This window comes from Bos mutus, chromosome 3 (assembly GCF_027580195.1).
Source record: "Bos mutus isolate GX-2022 chromosome 3, NWIPB_WYAK_1.1, whole genome shotgun sequence".
In the NCBI taxonomy this organism is placed as follows: domain Eukaryota; kingdom Metazoa; phylum Chordata; class Mammalia; order Artiodactyla; family Bovidae; genus Bos; species Bos mutus.
The window spans coordinates 88,142,131-88,162,789 of NC_091619.1; positions in this window are offsets into that span (position 1 = coordinate 88,142,131).

The following is a 20,659-nucleotide window of genomic DNA, read 5'->3' on the forward strand; positions in this document are numbered from 1 at the left end:
CTTTCATACATTTTTATAAATTGTGATAATATAAGGTACCATAAGAGGTGTACAGGTGAGTATGTAAAGTAGAGATCACCATCATTGGAGATCAGTGAAGACTTCTTAGAGGAAGTAGCATTTGAGCTACTTTTTTTCTTTGTTTTAAAGATAAACAAGTTTTAGGCAAGAGGATTTGAGGTTAAGGGGCCATAAATTAAATGAGATAGTTTGAGCAGAGGCACCAAGATGGGGCACATGGATGTCCTGATTGTGGAAATACTAATTAGTTAAGTGAAAGCAGAGAGCAGGATGTGTGGAATACAATGGCTATAGAAACATCTGTAGGGCCATTCTTCAGGTTCAACCAACAGTTAGCATTGTTTCTCACCAACTGGTACACGAGGGTCTGTCTTCGCATATTACCTGGGCTGTAAAAGGGAAATGGAGGGGACAGCTGGCAAGTGTGCAAACTAGAGGGAAGGAACTTAATTTCCTGTTCAATCAAGGTTCACTGGCTTATGGAGAAGGGATTCCAGTTAGAAAGCCATATGTCCTTGAATAAAAGCAGGAGGAAGACATGTGGGATCCAAGAGTTCTATAAAACAAGTTGGAAATTTGGAGTTGTGAAAGTGTCTACTAGAAGAACCATTTGAAATCAATTGGCTCCACCTAAACTTTCCTAAGTGCAGAATGGAATACTTAACTGGCGAGTTCTCTTTTCACAACAAAGTCTATGTTCAAACCAGAAAAGCAATGCTATAGGGTAGGAAAAAGGCCAACTGTGGAATCATTCACCCCTGGGTCCAAAGTCTGGGTCTTTTCCTGACAAGTTCTAAGAACTCAAACAAGTCTTTTGTCTCTCAGCTCCTGAACCATATATTCCAAAAAATAATAGTATTTATTGTGATTTAATGGTGTCATAATTAAACACTTTAAGAGGAGATGTTTGTATTTTAGGGGTGTCGCAATGCCGGTATCACCTGCAGCATGGTGTAAACAGTCCATTCTCTGTGGTGCATTATCTTAACTTGGTGTCTCTGTTATAACATCCTGACATATGTCCATCACCTTGTTCCAAATTCCTTCAGGCTATATCCTTATCTCTGCATCCTTTCAAATTCCACTCCATTACAATTGAGGATAGGTGTGCCCAGTCAAAAGCAGTATGGTGCAGGATAAAGAACATGGATTTGCAGTCATAAGCCATGGATTCTTAGCATTGGCTCTACCAATAAATGTGGCTTTTTGAGCTTCAACTTCCTCATCTGAAAAAAAGTAGTAAATAAATGAGACCATGTATATGAAAATATATGATACAGAACAGGTACTTAGTGCATGCATAATAAATGATAGGGGTGGAAAGAAGAAAGCCAAGCAATTCCTGGCCACTGGGTCTAGACATTGGCTGTTTTGGGGTAGGACAAGGTGGTGGGGATGGAACAAAATTATCCACGATAGCTTCAGTTGCAGATGACTGTAGTCTTCCTGTGCTCTTGCTGACAAAACAAGACAACTTGTTTCTTTCCTAATCGACTTGTGTAGTTAAGCCTGACAGGGGTTCGCAGATAGAAACCAGAACTATTCATTCCACAGTCATCTCCTGAATTTTTCATATCTTTGTCTTTGCCCAGTATATGCCCTCCATCTAAAATTCATTTCTTTTATATTTTACTCTCTGTTCTCTTTTGTTATACCACTGAGGCTGAAAATTGAGTCTTATTTTTACTACATCTTCTATGCTTTCCTCTCATGACCCAGATAATCACAATGGTGTGATCACTCACCTAGAGCCAGACATCCTGGAATGTGAAGTCAAGTGGCCTTAGAAAGCATCACTATGAACAAAGCTAGTGGAGGTGATGGAATTCCATTTAAGCTATTTCAAATCCTAAAAGATGATGCTGTGAAAGTGCTGCATTCAATGTGCAAGCACATTTGGAAAACTCAGCAGTGTCCACAGGGCTGGAGAAGGTCAGTTTTCATTCCAATCCCAAAGAAAGGCAATGCCAAAGAATTCTTAAACTACCACACAATTGCACTCATCTCACAAGCTTGTAAAGTAATGCTCAAAATTCTCCAAGCCAGGCTTCAGTAATACATGAACCGTGAACTTCCAGATGTTCAAATTGGTTTTAGAAAAGGCAGAGGAATCAGAGATCAAATCACCAACATCTGCTGGATCATCAAAAAAGCAAGAGAGTTCCAGAAAAACTTCTATTTCTGCTTTATTGACTATGTCAAAGCCTTTGACTGTGTGGATCACAATAAACTGTGGAAATTCTGAAAGAGATGGGAATACCAGACTACCTGACCTGCCTCTTGAAAAACCTGTATGCAGCTCAGGAAGCAACAGTTAGAATTGGGCATGGCGCAACAGACTGGTTCCAAATAGGAAAAGGAGTACGTCAAGGCTGTATATTGTCACCCTGCTTATTTAACTTATATGCAGAGTACATCATGAGAAACACTGGGCTGGAAGAAGCACAAGCTGGAATCAAGATTGCTGGGAGAAATGTCAATAACCTCACATATGCAGATAACAGCACCCTTATGGCAAAAAAATGAAGAGGAACTAAAAAGCCTCTTGATGAAAGTGAAAGAGGAGAGTGAAAAAGTTGGCTTAAAGTTCAACATTCAGAAAATAAGATCATGGCATCTGGTCCTATCACTTCATGGGAAATAGATGGGGAAACAGTGGAAACAGTGTCATACTTTATTTTTGGGGCTTCAAAATCACTGCAGATGGTGACTACAGCCATAAAATTAAAAGACGTTTACTCCTTGGAAGGAAAGTTATGACCAACCTAGATAGCATATTCAAAAGCAGAGATGTTACTTTGCCAACAAAGGTCCATCTAGTCAAGGCTATGGTTTTTCCAGTGGTCATGTATGGATGTGAGAGTTGGACTGTAAAGAAAGCTGATCGCAGAAGAATTGATGCTTTTGAAGTGTGGTGTTGGAGAAGACTCTTGAGAGTCCCTTGGACTGCAAGGAGATCCAACCAGTCCATTCTGAAGGAGACCAGTCCTGGGTGTCCTTTGGAAGGACTGATGCTGAAGCTGAAACTCCAATACTTTGGCCACCTCATGCAAAGAGTTGACTCATTGGAAAAGACCCTGATGCTGGAAGGGATTGGGGGCAGGAGGAGAAGGAGATGACAAAGGATGAGATGGCTGGATGACATCACTGACTCGATGGACATGAGTTTGAGTGAACTCTGGGAGTTGATGATGGACAGGAAGCCTGGCATGCTATGATTCATGGGGTCACAAAGAGTCTGACACGACTGAGTGACTGAAGTGAACTGAACTGAACTGATGCTTTCCTCGTATCACCTAACCCAAAGCTATGTATGTTGTAAGTTTTGAGGACTCCTTTTTTTCCTAAGGGAGGGTCAAAAAAAAAAGAGGTTAAAAGAACATAACTCAGATACTCAGTCTAGTCCAAGGTTGCCATTTCTCAAACTGAGATCCACAAATTATAGATAGCATTCCACAAAGCACCTGAAGATATGTGTAAAATGTTGCATGTAAATCTGAATATGTATTTTTTTCTAGGTAGGGTATCCATAGCTTTTCTCTATTTTAAAAGCAGAACACAATCTACAAAATGCTCAAACTGTACCCTTATGCTTCATGAATGAAGCTTAAAGAAGTACAAGCCTAATGAAGCACATATTTTAGCTAAAGTAATATAGTCACCAAGAGACTAATAGAATCAGGAAGAGACACAGGACCTGCTGGTTTTCCTCCCAGAAGTCTTGACAAGCATATCGTAATTAATTCACCCATTCATTCACCCTTTCAACTCTTTCTTATATGGTTACTCTGCACTACTTATTATTTAAGTGCTGAGTTTAGAGCATTGAACCAAACAGACAAACATCCCTGCCTTCGTAAAGCTTACTTTTTAAAAATTTTATTGGAGCATAGTTGATTTACAATGTTGTATTAGTTTCCACTGTACAGCAAAGTGATTCAGTTATACTTACATACGGATACATATATCAACTCTTTTTAAGATTCTTTTCCCATATAGGTCATTATAGAGTATTGAGTCAAATTCCCTGTGCTGTACAGTAGGTTCTTCTTGCTGCTGCTGTTCAGTCGCTAAAACGTGCAACTCTTTGTGGCCCCAGGGACTGCAGCATGCCAGTACTCCCTGTCCTTTGTTATCTCCTGGAGTCTGCTCAAAGTCACGTCCATGGAGTCAGTGATGCCATCCAACCATATCATCTTCTGTGGTCCCTTTCTCTTCCTGCCCTCAATCTTTCCCAGAATCAGGATCTCGTCCAATGAGTCAGCTCTTTGCATCAGGTGGCCAAAGTATTGGATCTTCAGACTTAGCATCAGTCCTTCCAATGAATATTCAGGGTTGATTTCCTTTAGGATTAACTGGTTTGATCTCCTTGCAGTCCAAGAGACTCTCAAGAGTCTTCTCCAGCACCGCAGTTCAAAAGCATCAATTCTTCAGCACTCAGCCTTCTTTATGGTCAAACTTTCACATCCATACATAACTACTGGAAAAACCATAGCTTTGGCTATATGGCCCTTTTTCAGCAAAGTGATAACTTTGCTTTTCAATATACTGTCTAGGTCTGTCATAGCTTCTTTCAAGGAGCAAGCATCTTTTAATTTCACAGCTCAAGTCACTGTCAGCAGTGATTTTGGAACCTAAGAAAATAAAATCTGCCACCATCCACTTTTTCCCCATCTATTTGTCATGAAGGTTCTTACTAGTTTTTTATTTTATATATAGTAGTGTGTATACTTACTTTCTAGAGGAGAGAGGCAAAAAATAAACAATTAAAGTCATGCTATTGAATATGTCAGAAGGTGATTAGTGCTGTGGAGAAAACTAATGGTGAGAAAGGGAATGGGAAGTGCCTCTGGAGAGGAGTGGCACTGGTTTAAATAAAGAGGTCAGAGATTTGGAGACTTTTGAGCTGTCACTGAATTACAGCTAATTCTTGTTATTTATGGACCTATGTTCTCTAAAGTTGCCACAAGTACCAAATTAGAAAATACTGAACCTTGGCTCCTAGGGGAAATATAGTGTTAGGCTCCTCTGAGCCTCTGTTCACAACACCTTTGTCAACTAATCAATTCATAATCCTGTTTTATGTGAATTTCTGTTTAAAGATACCTTATTTAATATATATTGTTGAATCATTAGCCTTGAGCTCACACCCAACAGTGCTATAACTCATGGCTAAAGGAAGCTGGTCAAACACACACATATTTTTCTCTGTAAGGCACATCACAATCTTCCTACACTTAGAAACCCTAGACAGAATTGCAACTATGTTTGGTGGTGGCATTTTCAACAGTAAAATCACCAAGAGAGAGCAAAAATGTGTGAAAAAACCTGGCCTGTTAGAACACAAGGAGGACGCTCATTTATAGGGTGGGCCAAGATGAGAAGACCAAGCATCTCCTAGTTTGAACTTAGCTGGTGTTGTGTGTGATGAGCATCTCAAATATTCTGCGCCTTGTGCATGTCTATGAATAAACATGAAAGCCCCCTAAGTATTGACTCGGGGGATTACAAATAAATTTTAGCAAGCTTGTGATTTCACACATATTTTGTTGTTGTTGCTCAGTCACCAAGTCATGTCCAACTCTTCATGACGCTGTGGCCTGCAGCATGCCAGGCCTCCCTGTCCTTCAGCATCTCCCAGATGTTTGTCCATGTCCATTGAATCTGTGATGCCATCCAACCGTCTCATTCTCTGTCACTCTCTTCTCCTTCCACCTTCAATCTTTACCACATCAGGCTCTTGTCCAATGAGCCAGCTCTTCACATCAGGTGGCCAAAGTATTGGAGCTTCAGCTTCAGCATCAGTCCTTCCAAAGAGTAGTCAGAGTTGATTTCCTTTAAGATTTACTGGTTGGATCTCCTTGCAGTCCAAGGGACTCTCAAGAGTCTTCTCCAACACCACAGTTCAAACACATCTGTTCTTTGGCACTCTGCCTTCTTTATTGTCCAGCTGTCACATCCATTCACACACACAGAATCAACAAATAATGAGGACCAACTCTAGTTGGCTTGCTGGGAATTGGAGGTGGTTTCCTGGGAGACTGATTGGTACCCATTGGTTTCCTAACTCTCTGCTCAGTGCTCTTTAGTTGTTTATAATCTGTGCTTATTCGAAATGTTGGTTCTCAATTGCCATGGTATAATAAGACTTTTTTCTCTAAATCTACTCAAATGCTACTTAATGGGAAAAAGAGTGAGAAAAGCCAGATGTAGAAGCAGAGGAACTTTTTCATCTAGGAGTTTTGTTCAGGCAGACAGCCTGCTTGTATTTCCTGCAGACTTTTAAATTCAGGGGCCCAGATCCTAGCCGCTGTGCAGGGATAATTTGTGACTCCTTTACAGTGTAATTAATCCCTTCCCCCACCTCACCTCTAATTCCCCAAGTCCCCTTCCCTATGGACATGGTCCAAAAACATTAGCAAAGTTTCTTTTCTGATTTGTGACTTGCCCCAAAGAGCACAATGTCTCTAATTAGGTGATTTTAATCAAAAACTTAAGAGCAATTTTACATTGTCTTTAAACCAAAATTTTATCCCCCTTCTTCCCCCCAAACCCCCCACCAACCTGGGTAATGCAATTCCAGTTTTTAAATGAAAATCATTGGAAATGAAAATTGTTACTAAAACAACAGTTTGAGAAAGGCAGTTAATTCTAGAAAACAGGACTCAGCAATGCAGCTTGATTATGCTGCAGGAAGTCCTTGAATGGAGTGGAGAGATTGGTCTTAAACATCAGACTAAGGAGGAGAAGAAGCTCAGAGTCTAGACCTAGTTCTCTTGTATATCCTGTGTGACATTAGGCAAGATTCTCCCTCTTTGTGCTTTCATTTCTTAATTGGGAAGTGAGAGGTTAGATACTCTCTGCAGGGGTCTCCAACCTTCTTGGATCTAATGTCTGATGATCTGAAGTGGAGCTGATGTAATAATAATAGAAATAAACTGCATACTAAATGTAATGCATTGACTCATCCCGAAACCACCCCTTCTCCCAGTCTGTGGAAAAATTGCCTGCTAGGAAACCCATCCCTGGTGCCAAAAACGTTGGGGACTACTGCATAGGATAACTTCCAGCTTTAAGATTCTGGGACACTGGAAATATAAAATCTAATAGTACTCTTTATCTGTATCCATTAATTTATCAGAAAATATTTTGAAGTATGTTTTGAAGCCTAGCCTCTTTCTAAGAAAATAGTACTAAGGCTAAAAAATTTCAGAATTTGTAGAATATCAGAGTCACCATTGATGTGCCCAGAACATCTGTACTTTATGCAGCCATGGTATTCCTGGTAACACAGTCTACATTTCCTCACACAAGAGCTAAAAACTTGTGATCTCACCCTTGCCTATCAATTCATAGTCACTTTTCTTCATCCCAACCTTTATTTTTTAATTCCCCCTGTGTCAAGCCATGTAAAAGTTTTCTTTAATTCCCTCTCCGTATCAAGCACACTCACTTTTGCTCTCTTTGGGAAACCCATTTCCCCATTTATTCTTTTGGAAGGGGTTTATTTGTTCGATGTTTAAGAAACTGTTCGTATCTCGGCTCTTCTGGAAAGGCTTTCAGGCCTTTACCAGGTCTATCTGACTTCCCTTACTCCATACCAGTAAAGAGTTCTAGCAAAGTGCTGGTAACTCTGGTAAAAGTTTATTTATAGACTCATATTTTTTGCTAGACTGTGAACCCCTGTCTACTTCCCTTACACAGAGTTTGATACATGATATTCAGGAATGTTTGATGAATGAAGAATGAATAAATAAATCTAAGATAAAAAAAAAAACACATGGAAAATCAAAGCATGATTATTTCATTATTTACCCCAAATTATGGGATCAACCTCTACTTAGTACTAGCCATGAATGCCACAAATAATACGAGCCTAGTATTGCCAAATCTTTCAAATTTTCAAGAAAAGAAAAAAAGCCTGAACATTTATGTAAAATTTTACCACTTTTAATATTGGGAAGTCATTTAACCTTATCTCAAATCTGGTTTGGCACACAAAACATAGGCCTCCAGGTGTACAACCACTAGCCTAAGATAAGATTCAGATTCCTTTGCATATAGTCCATGCCTTTCCAAGTTTGTACCTGCCTCCCTCTATTCTCCACTTTATTTTTATCCACTCTTGGCAATCACTTTCATTTCTATCATTCTTTGATAACAATTCATGCTTCTATTCTGTAAGACCATTGCATCTACTTTTCCTCTTATGGTCTTTTCTTTCAATCTTCAGTTGGAGAAATGCTCTCATATTTCACAATCAGCTTCATGCAACTTTTCCATTTCCTAAGAAGACTTCTACTCCATAGAAAGAGAAACTTATTCCTCTAGGATTTAATAGAACTCTGGGTGGACTTCTATCATTGTTTTTGCCACCGTGTATTATAGTGATTTTCTGTAAGTTATTCTAGAGCATTCTTTTATGTATCTATTTTTTAAAATAGATAAATATATTAAAATAAAATAAAATCTCCACTGCACCAGATACTGTGTTCCTGCTAAGGATTCAGATGTGAAACCAACATTGTCTCAGCCCCCAAGGAACTCACAATCTAACAAAAAGGGCCATTATTATATTTATCTCTGAATTTCTAGCACTTTTCACCAAATAGTAGGGGCTCTATAGGTTTCATCAAATTAGTCAAGTATTCAATTTTACAAGCATTTTTGGTGAACAGAGCACTCTGAGGAAGGCAAAACATGCCCTTGGTGTCTTGTATCTAGTAGGTACTCCATCAGTATTTGAAGACATGGGTAAGGCATGAAGCCCCTGTCTCCCCTAGATTATTACAATCTGCTTCAGTTCAGTTCAGTTCAGTTCAGTCGCTTAGTTGTGTCCAACTCTTTGTGACCCCATGAATTGCAGCACGCCAGGCCTCCCTGTCCATCACCAACTCCCGGGGTTCACTCAGACTCAGTGATGCCATCCAGCCATCTCATCCTCTGTCGTCCCCTTCTCCTCCTGCCCCCAATCCCTCCCAGCATCAGAGTCTTTTCCAATGAGTCAATTCTTTGCATGAGGTGGCCACAATACTGGAGTTTCAGCTTCAGCATCATTTCTTCCAAAGAAATTCCAGGGCTGATCTCCTTCAGAATGGACTTTTGGACCTCCCTGCAGTCCAAGGGGCTCTCAAGAGTCTTTTCCAACACCACAGTTCAAAAGCATCAATTTTTCGGCGCTCAGCTTTCTTCACAGTTCAACTCTCACATCCGTACATGACCACAGGAAAAACCATAGCCTTGACTAGACGGACCTTTGTTGGCAAAGGAATGTCTCTGCTTTTCAATATGCTATCTAGGTTGGTCATAACTTCTTTTCCAAGAAGTAAGCGTCTTTTAATTTCATGGCTGCAGTCACCATCTGCAGTGATTTTGGAGTCCCCCAAAATAAAGTCTGACACTGTTTCCACTGTTTCCCCATCTATTTCCCATGAAGTGATGGGACCAGATGCCATGATCTTCGTTTTCTGAATGTTGAGCTTTAAGCCAACTTTTTCACTCTCCACTTTCACTTTCATCAAGAGGCTTTTTCATTCCTCTTCACTTTCTGCCACAATCTGCTTAGGAATATTTTTATATCTATATCTGTATACTAATGGAAAATGATGATTGCACTTAAAGTCCCACATAGAAAGTGGGGTATAAGTATAATAGAAGTTTAATGTAATAAAAAGTAATCATGGCATGGTATACTTAAGAAAGACTCCAGTAAGGAGGTGGGTTCTGGGTTGTGGACTATAGGATTAATATGATTGGGTTTGGGAAAAGGTGTGGAGTAGATGATGTCTATGGATGCAGATGGGGATTTAGGAATGGGTAAGGCTTATTTGGAGGTGAATAAAGGAGAAAGAAGCAACAGAATGAATGCTTAATGAACACGTCCAGTGGGCCATGTATGATCATACACACGACACACACAGTTATCTCACGTCCTTCCTTTAGGCAGGATGGAAGTTCTTGAGGACAGGGATCTTTTCTTTTGGAGTCATCACAGTATCCCCACAGTAAGCAACATATTTTGCACATAGTAAACACTCAAAATACTTGAGTGAATGAAGTCTTCTTTTATTTATCTATTTTTGTCTACTATGAAGTAGACATGATTGTCTCCATTTTACAAATAAAGAAACAAAGTTCAGAAATGGACAACGACTTTCCTAATGTCCAGGCCAATAGTCAAAGTGTGGATCACAACATCAGCATCTCCTGAGAATTTTCTAGGAAGGAAAATTCTTTAGAACTATGGAATCTGAAGTCGAGGTGGTTCTGATGCACAAGAAATTTCGAGACCTACCATTTCAGGGGAGAAGGTAGCAGTGGAAGTTTGGCCTGGCTTAAAATCCTAAACTACAATCTATCTGAAGCCAAAAAATTATATAAGACTACATTTTCTAAAGTTTGTTTTGTGCAATGTTTTCTAATGTTCCTAATGTTGATACATATTATGACAAAATAAAAATTTCCATGTTCAAGTATGTTTGGGAAATAGTGGGTTTAGCAAGACTGAACAGGTTTTTTTTTTTTCTTTTTTTTACTGTAGAATTTCTCTGAGACTTTAAAGGGCACTAGATCATGCATCTCTAACATGGCAATAGGATTTTTCCAGTCTCATATAAGACAGCATGGGTTAATAGTAAATGTGGGCTTTGGTGTTTGACGACAGTATTCTAATTCTTTATCATTGTCCATCTTTGTGACTGGGCAAAACTGCCAACAGCTCTGCTTCTCAGTTTCCTAATCTGTGCATGGATAAAAATAATTCATATGTCATGGGATTTTAAGATACTACAAGTAAAACATTTTTCATAATGTCTAGTAGTATATAGTAGTTAAAATAGATGTTGCTGCTGCTGCTGCTGCTGCTAAGTCACTTCAGTCGTGTCCAATTCTGTGCGACCCCATAGACGGTAGCCCACCAGGCTCCACCGATCCTGGGATTCTCCAGGCAAGAACACTGGAGTGGATTGCCATTTCCTTCTCCAATGCATGAAAGTGAAAGTTTCTTGCATTGGAGAAGTTGCTCCAATTGCTGAGCAATTGGAAGTTGCTCAGTCATGTCCGACTCTTTGCAACCCCATGGACAGCAGCCCACCAGGCTCCTCCATCCATGGGACTTTCCAGGCAAGAGTACTGGAGTGGGTTGCTAGCCACTATAATTGTTCTTAATCAAAATATTACAGATTGGCTCACTCAGCACCCATTTTAGTCCATTTTTAGGGTGTCTTCCTACACTGGATAGACATCCCAAAGCTGCATTTGCTAGACATCCTTGAACTAAAATGCTGTGTTTGACTTGAGTCATGCCAAGCAAACAAGTTTTAAAAGGAAGAAGAGTAAGTGAGAGGAGGGAGCTCAGAATGACTCAATCTTCTAGAAGGGGAAAATGGAGAGATGTTTAGTTTTGGGAAAAGGAAGTTGAGGCAGAAGCTCGAATGTCCAGTTTTAGCATCATGAGTCTCCTGTGGCGTGTAGCAGCCATGATAGTTAGGACTGTGCTACAGGCAGTCTCACTACCCAAAGTGTGTCTCACAGACCAGCACTGGCATCACCAGTGAGCTTGTTAGAAAAGCAAAACTCAGGCCACACCCTAGACCTGTAGAATGGGAATCTGTTTTAACCAGAGTCAAAAAAGATTTGTGTACATATTAAAGTCTGAGAAAATGCTTACTGGAGTCCTATGGGCCGTTCTTATGGTGCAGCTAGACACCTTACTTGGAGAAGGAAATGGCAACCCACTCCAGTGTTCTTGCCTGGAGAATCCCAGGGACGGGAGAGCCTGGTGGGCTGCTGTCTATGGGGTCGCACAGAGTCAGACACGACTGAAGTGACTTAGCATTAGCATAGACACCTTACTGGCTGCATGTAGTACTTAATATTAGGTTATATAGTGGTTTCTATAAAATTCTTTCTGCTGAAATTAGCTAGTGTCGGTTCTATTGACTACAACTGAAAGTTTGACCATATAACCACAAAAGTAATTTTTTGGTGGGGGGAGGTTAGCATGTGACACTTTTGAAAGCAGTTTTGTAAAACAATAGGAAGTAAAAGGTCACTTATGTAATAGGGAACCAGATCTTAGAGGGAAGTCTACTTCTGTTCTCTTGAATTAGCAAGTACAAACTTTGCATTGGCAAGTACAAAAATCCTCAGTTGACAAAACTGGATTGTGTTTAAAACAATCTGGAAATTTTCAGTGGAGGCACTAATTTGCTTCCATGCACTTTAAGTAAACATTTATTTCTCTTTGCAGAAACCTTTTTCATATGTGCAAATTGCCTTGGTTAGTTATAATGCAAGATATTAAGGTCATGTGTCAGAAACTGACTTAAGTCAGTTGGGTTAAACACACATCTTGGATTCTTTTTGGTAGAAAGTAGAAGGTTCAAAGAGTTTGGGGTGGGCACGCTTTAGCTGCTCCCTTAAAACCTTGCTACCAAGTTATTTTAAAAGCTAATCTCAGATCAAATTATTCCATGCATATAAACATTTCATAAAAAACAAATATATCATTAACAAGCTGATACCCAACAGTTCATACATGTGCTTTCTAAAGTTGAATATCTAGCTCTTTGTCTTTTCAGTTACTATAAACAGAATTTTGAATAAAATGTGACTCCCAAGGCAAATATAGCAACTTCCCAGAGGCAGGGTTCTATGACTCTTGAAGTTACCACCAGCCATCCAGGGCAAAAGGTGAAGGCAACTTTCTGAAGAGTTACAACTTCTAAACCTTGCTGGATTCTTAACACCCTGAATATACAAGAGTGTGAGAGAATCTCTAAAATACTTTAGCCAATTGGTATGTATTTCACCAATGGGAGCCCATTCCAACATTTGTCTTGGTAATTTTCCAACTATCAATATCACCAATTAAATATATTTATGACATTCACTTTGCTAAATAACAAAGCCTTGGAATTGCTTCTAGCTGTTGATGTCATAGTTGCTTCTGACTACAGCCTTTTTCATGTAATGCCAGCTCATACCCTCTGCAGTTTCTATTCCTGATTAGAATCCTTGTGGAGGCCTCTGGGCTTAGTTTTTACCTAGGGAATGTACACATAATTTCACATTATTTATGGTGAGTAAATTACAGACAGTTTAGAAGCATGGATGTGGGTTCGTTTAAATAGAATTCTGGATTAACAGGGAAACCAAGTTTTAGTCTTAAAAATTTATGGCTGATTCATGTCAATGTATGGCAAAAACCACTACAATATTGCAAAGTAATTAGCCTCCCATTAAAACAAATAAATTAAAAAATTATTGATTCATTCCTTTACTCATTGATTACTGAGCCATATACTATACGCTGAGGTACAGAGATTAAAAGGGCAGCCCCTGCCTCAAGGGGAGCAGAGTCCACAGAACAGAATATGCAGTGAAAACAGTATAATAGGAACCATGGCAAGTGAGCCCCAGCTGCTGCAGTCACATTGATAATGGGTAGAGAATGAAGGGTTGGCCTGAAATGGGTGATGTCCCTGAGAAATTGACATCTAGGGGGAGTTTTTAGGATGAACAGAAGTTTATCAGTCCGTTCAAGGTAGACAAAAGTGAGCGGTGGGTATGGTGTTTCAATAAAGGCAGTGTGCTATGAAATTTACTTTAATAATGATGAGACCAATAAGACCACATTCTTTCCCTTCCCCCATCTCTCATACTTAACGAGTTTGAAGAAATGAAGAGTTTGAATTGCTATATACTGTGAACTGGAAGTGATTGCTTTAGACTCAGAAAACCAAAGACTCATAGAATTACAACTACTATGCTGAAGACTTTTCACTAGGTATAAACCATTTTCTTTTTCTTTATTATCACTGACTGATTTTTTTTCCCTTTAAAAGAAAAAGAAAGAAAGTGAAGTCCCTCAGTCATGTCCAACTCTTTGCGACCCCATGGACTATAGCCTACCAGGCTCCTCCATCCATGGGATTTTCCAGGTGAGAAGTACTGGAGTGGGTTGCTATTTCCTTCTCCAGGGGATCTTCCTGACCCAGGGATCAAACCTGGGTCTCCCACATTGCAGGCAGACGCTTTATCATCTGAGCCAAAGACTTCCCTTTTTTCCTCTTAATGAGGAAGCAAAACACAGGCTTCCATCGCTTTTGTTATTATTTGTTTTCAGTTATTCAAGATATGTAGTTCCTCATACCCACAGTTTCATACAATATATTCCTCAGAATTTTCTGTTCATATCCTTATTCTGCTACTTACAAAGTAATTGGACAATGTAATTCAACTCTTTAAACCCTTGAAGAGGTCCTGATATGGACTTAATTTGTTCTAAGAGTTACATCAAATAATTTACAATTGCCTAATCCCATGCTTATCCTATAGAAGGAACTGAATACATGATATTCACATGATAATGATGTGTTATTAGTGATACTAATAGTAACATTTTAAAAATGATAATGTTCTGTTGTCACACTGCACAGGTGAGACGAGGAGACTCATGTATGGTGGTGGGATTGGTCTAGGCCCGAACCGTTGGGCTGTTGATCCATCCTGACCATTGAATTTCCTTTTAGTTTTGGAACTGAGTTCAGAAAACCATCTTTATACAGGAGTGGCTCAATTTGGCATCTCCAGGTAAAGCTTCTATTTGGCATAAATGTGCTGCCCTGCATTCAAGCCCTGCCTCAACCTTCCAATTGCTGGCACCCTCATTAGTGCTGGCTTCCTGCCTGGCTTCAGGTGCTCAGGTCGTGGGTGTCTCCCAAAGTAAGTTCTAAGCCCTGCCTCCATCACTGTCTTTCTAATCCATTACCTATCCATAGGTAGCTAATAAGGATCACCTTCTTCCAACAGTGACTTCCCTGGTGGCTCAGGTGTCTGCCTACAATGTGGGAGACCTGGGTTCAATCCCTGGGTCAGGAAGTTCCCTGGAGAAGGAAATGGCAACCCACTCCAGTACTCTTGCCTAGAAAATCCCATGGACGGAGGAGCCTGGTGTCCATGGGGTCGCAAAGAGTCAAAAACGACTGAGCGATTTCACTTTCTTTCTTTCTCTTTTCTTCCAACAGTAGAAAGAGCATACATTTTGCAGTCTGAAAAGCCTAGTATCCAGTCTTGGCTCTGAACAAACAGTGCAGCCTTGGGCAAGTTACTTCACCCCTCTGACCTTCTGTATCCTCAATTGTAGGGTTGGTATAAAATATGCATTTCAAGAATTGTTGCAGTTGAGGAAGATGATGAACGTAAAGCATTTCATACAGTGTTGGCACATAGTAGATGCTCAGGCTGCTGCTGCTGCTAAGTCGCTTCAGTCGTGTCCGACTCTGTACGACCCCATAGACGGCAGCCCGCTGGGCTCCCCCGTTCCCTGGGATTCTCCAGGCAAGAACATTGGAGTGGGTTGCCATTTCCTTCTCCAATGCATGAAAATGAAAAGTGAAAGCAAAGTCATTCAGTCGTGTCCGACTCTTAGTGACCCTATGGACTACAGCCTACCAGGCTCCTCTTCCCATGGCTTTTCCAGGCAAAAGTGCTGGAGTGGGGTGCCATTGCCTTCTCCAAGATGCTCAGGAAGTAGGTATTATTTTTTCTTGTTTTTATTATATATTTTTCTCATAATAATTTCCCTCCTGACTAATGCAAAAAAATGTGTATAGGTTTGATCTTTTGGGGTTGTAAGAAGAAAATGGTAATCTATGGGTTTTTTTGTTTTTTGTTTTTTTGTTTTTTGGTCTTCCATCAGCTCCTTTGCTAGTTTCACTGGACCCTTAGCACCTCTATAGAGATCAGAGACCTAGGGTCAACACCCTACCTCCTTAAGGCATAGTGACAGATGTGTGAGAGATAACACTCAGGAAAGACTGACTTACTAAATGCATTTTAAAGAAAAAAAAGCCAAGTCACAGAATACGTGGGTGTGGGTACAACCCAAAGATTGGTCTTTAAAAGCAATTTGGTTCAGGGTTTAGAGTGTTGTAAGGGTGCATTTTAAACTTCAATCCACTTAATCTGTTAGGACCAGCAGTAGCAGCAAATTAACTGTGTGGTTACTCCTCCCTTCCTCCCACTCTCAAGGGGTGGCCAGTTGTGAGGGGAAGAGGTGAGGGGGTGGGATTAAGTAGTGACATAAAAGGAACAAAGCAGGCCCAAGGCTTTAGAGGAGCAGAGAGGGAGACTTGGTCTTAATTAATTTCTTCCTTACAACCAGCCCCAGAGGCCTTGGGGAGAATCAATAATAGAAGGAAACTCTGGAAACAGCTAGAAAGACAGAGGGCGACAGGAATTGAACAGAGATAGGAAGCAAGCCTGTAAGAGTCCAGAAGGAAGCAAATGAGGAACTTGCCTTCCTCACAGCTGAGAAGGAGCTGGAGACTTGCCTCTGTTTGTGTCTTTCCCGCCACCAGATATAACGTATTTATGTGCATACTGTTTTGCAGTCACAGTAATTCTAAGGCACACACAATTATTTTTGCAGGATGCTGACTTTCCACAGGACTTAGAAATGAAGGGTGAAGGGAGGGCGGAGCTGATAAAGCACATTTACAGATGCCTAAATTGAGATGGTTCCACCAGAGGCCCATTCTCCCTGGCAGTTAGGTTAGATGCCAAATAACCTAGAAGAAAGAACAGATAGTAGGTACTATTAATACAGTGTTCCAGGTCTGTTCTTAAGAGCTTTATCCATGTTGTTTAACAAGCCTTATAATAACCACATGTAGTAGGTGTTACCATCTCCATTTACAGAAATGCAGCTCCAAAGATAACTGACTTCCGTGGACTCACACTGCTAGCAATTGTCCAAACTGTGATCTGATTTCAAAGCCAGTGTCCTTTTCCTCTCATTGTGCTGCATTTGTAGTTCGATCTTTAGGGACACAAGAGTCCCTTTAGCTATCGGAGAGTGGCAGTGAATCTGTTACAACCCTCACCTGGCAGTTGTATCAGATTTGATGCAAATTCTTTGATTTGATGGAACCTCTCTCTTCTATTGTGTAGCTGCCCACTATCTCTTTCTCCTCTTTCTCTTCTCTTCCACTCCCCACTTTTCACCCATGTGAATTTCAAGGAAAATGAAATCCGTATGTTTTTGATTCATTTGCACTTAACCCATCAAAACACAATTTTGAGAGAGAGTGGATTTGCAGAGAAGTGAATTTTAAAGGCCTCTCTTGCTGGAAAACAGGATGTCTACTCTGGCCAAAATCATAAAAACTTCAAACTTCAAGTGTTAGGGTTCAGCTTAATACATTGAAATAATGTGATTTGAGGGAGCTGTAATTTTAGAATAACACTTTGTTGCAAGCCAAGTATGAGAGGATATGAGCCTGCATTAGTGCTATCAGATGAAAACTTGAAGGTGCCCAGTTAAATATATTTCTTCTATTGCCATCATCACCATAAAAGACATTGACATTAGGGGCACAATAACATTCATATTTTAGAATTGGAAAAGATGCCAGAAGTCACATTATTCAATATTCTCAGTTTATGGACCAGGAAACTGAAGCTCAGCAAGATCTGAGGATATGCTCAAGGTCACAGAGCTGTACCTAACCCCTTGGGTCCTGGACTCTGAGCACATTGCTCTTTTTTTGGCTTATTGTAAAAAAATACAGATAACATTGTATTACTTTTACTAAAAATCTCTCTAAAATATACATCATTTTGATTTAGATGTTAATTTAAAAATTTTTTAAAATAGGATTTACTGTCTCTATGGCAAATTGAAAAAAAAAAAATCTCACTTTGTATGTCAGCAGGCAAAATGACCCTAATTCACTTGAGAAAATGACTGTTGCACCTCACCCACAATACTGTACATCTTTGGTGGTGTTGTTTAGTTGCTAAGTCGTGTCCAATTCTTTTGCGACCCCATGGACTGTAGCTTGCCAGGCTCCTCTGTCCATGGGGTTTTCCAGGCAAGAATCCTGGAGTGGGTTGCCATTTCCTTCTCTAGTGGATCTTTCTGACCCAGGAATCAAGCCCAGGTCTCCCGCATTGCAGGCAGATCCTTTACCATGTGAGCCACCAGGGAAGCCCTGGTATACATCATAGATGGTAGTAAATGCTCCTTTACACATAAAAAGTAGATTAATTAAAAAAAAATAACCAGTCTGTGCCAGCCACCTTACATAGGTTTCAGTAATAATAACAATAATATTAATAGCTGATAATTCAGAGGTAATATGCATATTATTTCTGAGTAGGATTTTGCAGTCAGGGTCAGATCTGACTATGCAAGTAGCTATGTAATCCTAGGCAAAGATGAATGTTATCTTAGGCAAGTGAAGCCTCAGTATAAACATCTTTAAAATGGGATTAACAGCAATAATTACCTTAAGGGGTGTTCTGGAGATTAAAGTATGCACATAAGCATGTGTTTCAAATGTGCAAAGCAGGACGTGATGTTGATAGCACTGAATGCTTACAATTTACAAAGGCTGTGCTGAGCGATTTACAATTGTTGATCTTAATCTTTATAAAAACACTACCAAATAGATATTATTATTATTATCCTCATTTTACAGGTGAAGAGACCCTGGGCTAAAGCAATGAATAAGGCTCCAACCCAAATCTGACTTCACAGCACATCTGTTTCTTCAGAGCACCACTTCATATCACCATTGTACTTATTTTATTTATTTATTTATTTTTTGCTGTGTTTGTGGGCTTTATCTAGTTGCAGTGAGAGGGGGCTACATTGTGGTACCCAGGCTTTTCATTGTGGTGGCTTCTCTTACTGTGGGCACCAGCTCTAGGGTATGCAGACTTCAGTAGCTATGGCTCGTGGGTTTAGTTGCTTCACATATGTGGAAATGTGGAATCTTCCTGGACCAGGGATCAAACCCATGTATCCTGCATTGGCAGGCAGATTCTTTACCACTGAGTCACCATAGAAGCCCTACATACTTTTTAAAAAATCAATTGATTTTTATTTAATTGAAAGATAATTGCTTTACAGAATTTTGTTGGTTTCTGCCAAACATCAACATAAATCAGCCATAGGTATACATATGTCCCCTCCCTCTTGAACCTCTCTCACATCTCCCTCCCCATCCCACCCCTTTAGGTGATTACAGAGCCCTTGTTTGAGTTCCCTGAGTCTTATTTATTAATATAGTAGAAAATTTCATTTGGACGTCACAATTCCCTTATGATGTAGGTATTATTGTGTCTATCTATAGATGAAAAACTGTAGCTTAAAGAGTTTCATATCTTAACCATCTTTCAAGGTTATTAAGCAGCAAAGTGAAAATTAGTATCCTATTTTCAGATTCCAAGTTCTGTGTTCATTCCAATGTCATACAGCCACTTACGGAAAGTTTGATCAAAACATAGAGTCTCGGAAAGACTGATTATAAAAAATATTCCAGAGGTTGGTTGAGGGTTAGAAACTGGATACGATACTGGGAAGAATGAGCCCATGTCTGCTGCTCTTAGGTCTTCCTGTCCTGCTGAGCCCTATGTAGCTGTCAACCTCCATCCAATCTTCCAACCTGAACCGCAAGGCGTTTAGAATTCCAGCATTGTATCTAAATTTGATCCTTCCACACAAATTGGGGTAGCTTCTGTATTCCAACCACTTTGTCTAAACTGGATCTTATGAGAAGGTTGCTTTCTGTGGCTTCAGAATGCATGGCAGTCCCTAACACATGAGCTTGTCTCATTATGATTCTTTCACATGCATGAATCCAGAGAATGCTTTCTTATCTTAGCTATCATTTTCATCCTTGCTTTTTGGATTCATTATTACTAAGAGTTGGAAAAGAGAAGGAAAGAGCATTCATTTCATTCAATAGTTTGACTCAACGAGTATCTACTATGTTGATCCAAAGGACTAGGAATGCAGGGATAAATGCTAATTCTTTGGTCTTCTTTCATCATTGTCTTAATCAAGTCCAGTCAGAGAAACATAACCTACCAGGACATTTAATAGGGGAGATTTAGCTTGATGAACTGGTGACAAATTTGTTAGCAGAACTGCAAGGTCAAGTAGAGACAGTGAGTCAACCTAGAGATTAAAAATTTAAGAGAAAGCTGCTTCCACTCTTAGGGCCTCAGGGACCAAAGGAATTCATACTGCATGACAGCGTTAACCCAGGAGAGAGGAAAACCAACTGGGCCTGGGAATATCCAGAGAGGGGCTGGCACAGGGTGCTGTGACAGTAAAGGAGAGGCTGACGCTACTGGGGACACCTCTGGAACAGAAAGAGGGGGCAGAAATACGCTGGTAGCTTCCGTCCTCCCCCTTCCAAACTGCCACCAGTGCCTCACATTGCCAAGCTGAACTGAAGCTGGTTGGCATGGGTGCCTGGGAACCAGAGTTTCACAGAATTCAGCTTTCCTGCTCTTCAAGGCCCAGCAGGGTGGGGAGTTGATATCACAATCCTTAAACCCCTCCTTTCTCTTTTCTCATCCCTGTCACCTCTATCCTTCTAGCTTCAAATCACAGGACATTGAAACAAATTTAAAAGAAAAAAAAGTTTGTCCCAGTCCTGATTGTAAACCATTCAGCTGCCTTCAAACTCAGATCCAAATGTCTTACCATATACACGTCGCCCTCTTTGATCTGGACTCTTCCTGCTTTTTTACCAATTCCCCAATACTCCTTGGCTCCTATGAAACTAAGGTATGTACATTTTCTTTCCTCTTTTCTTTTGGCCAGCTTGTTCTCTAT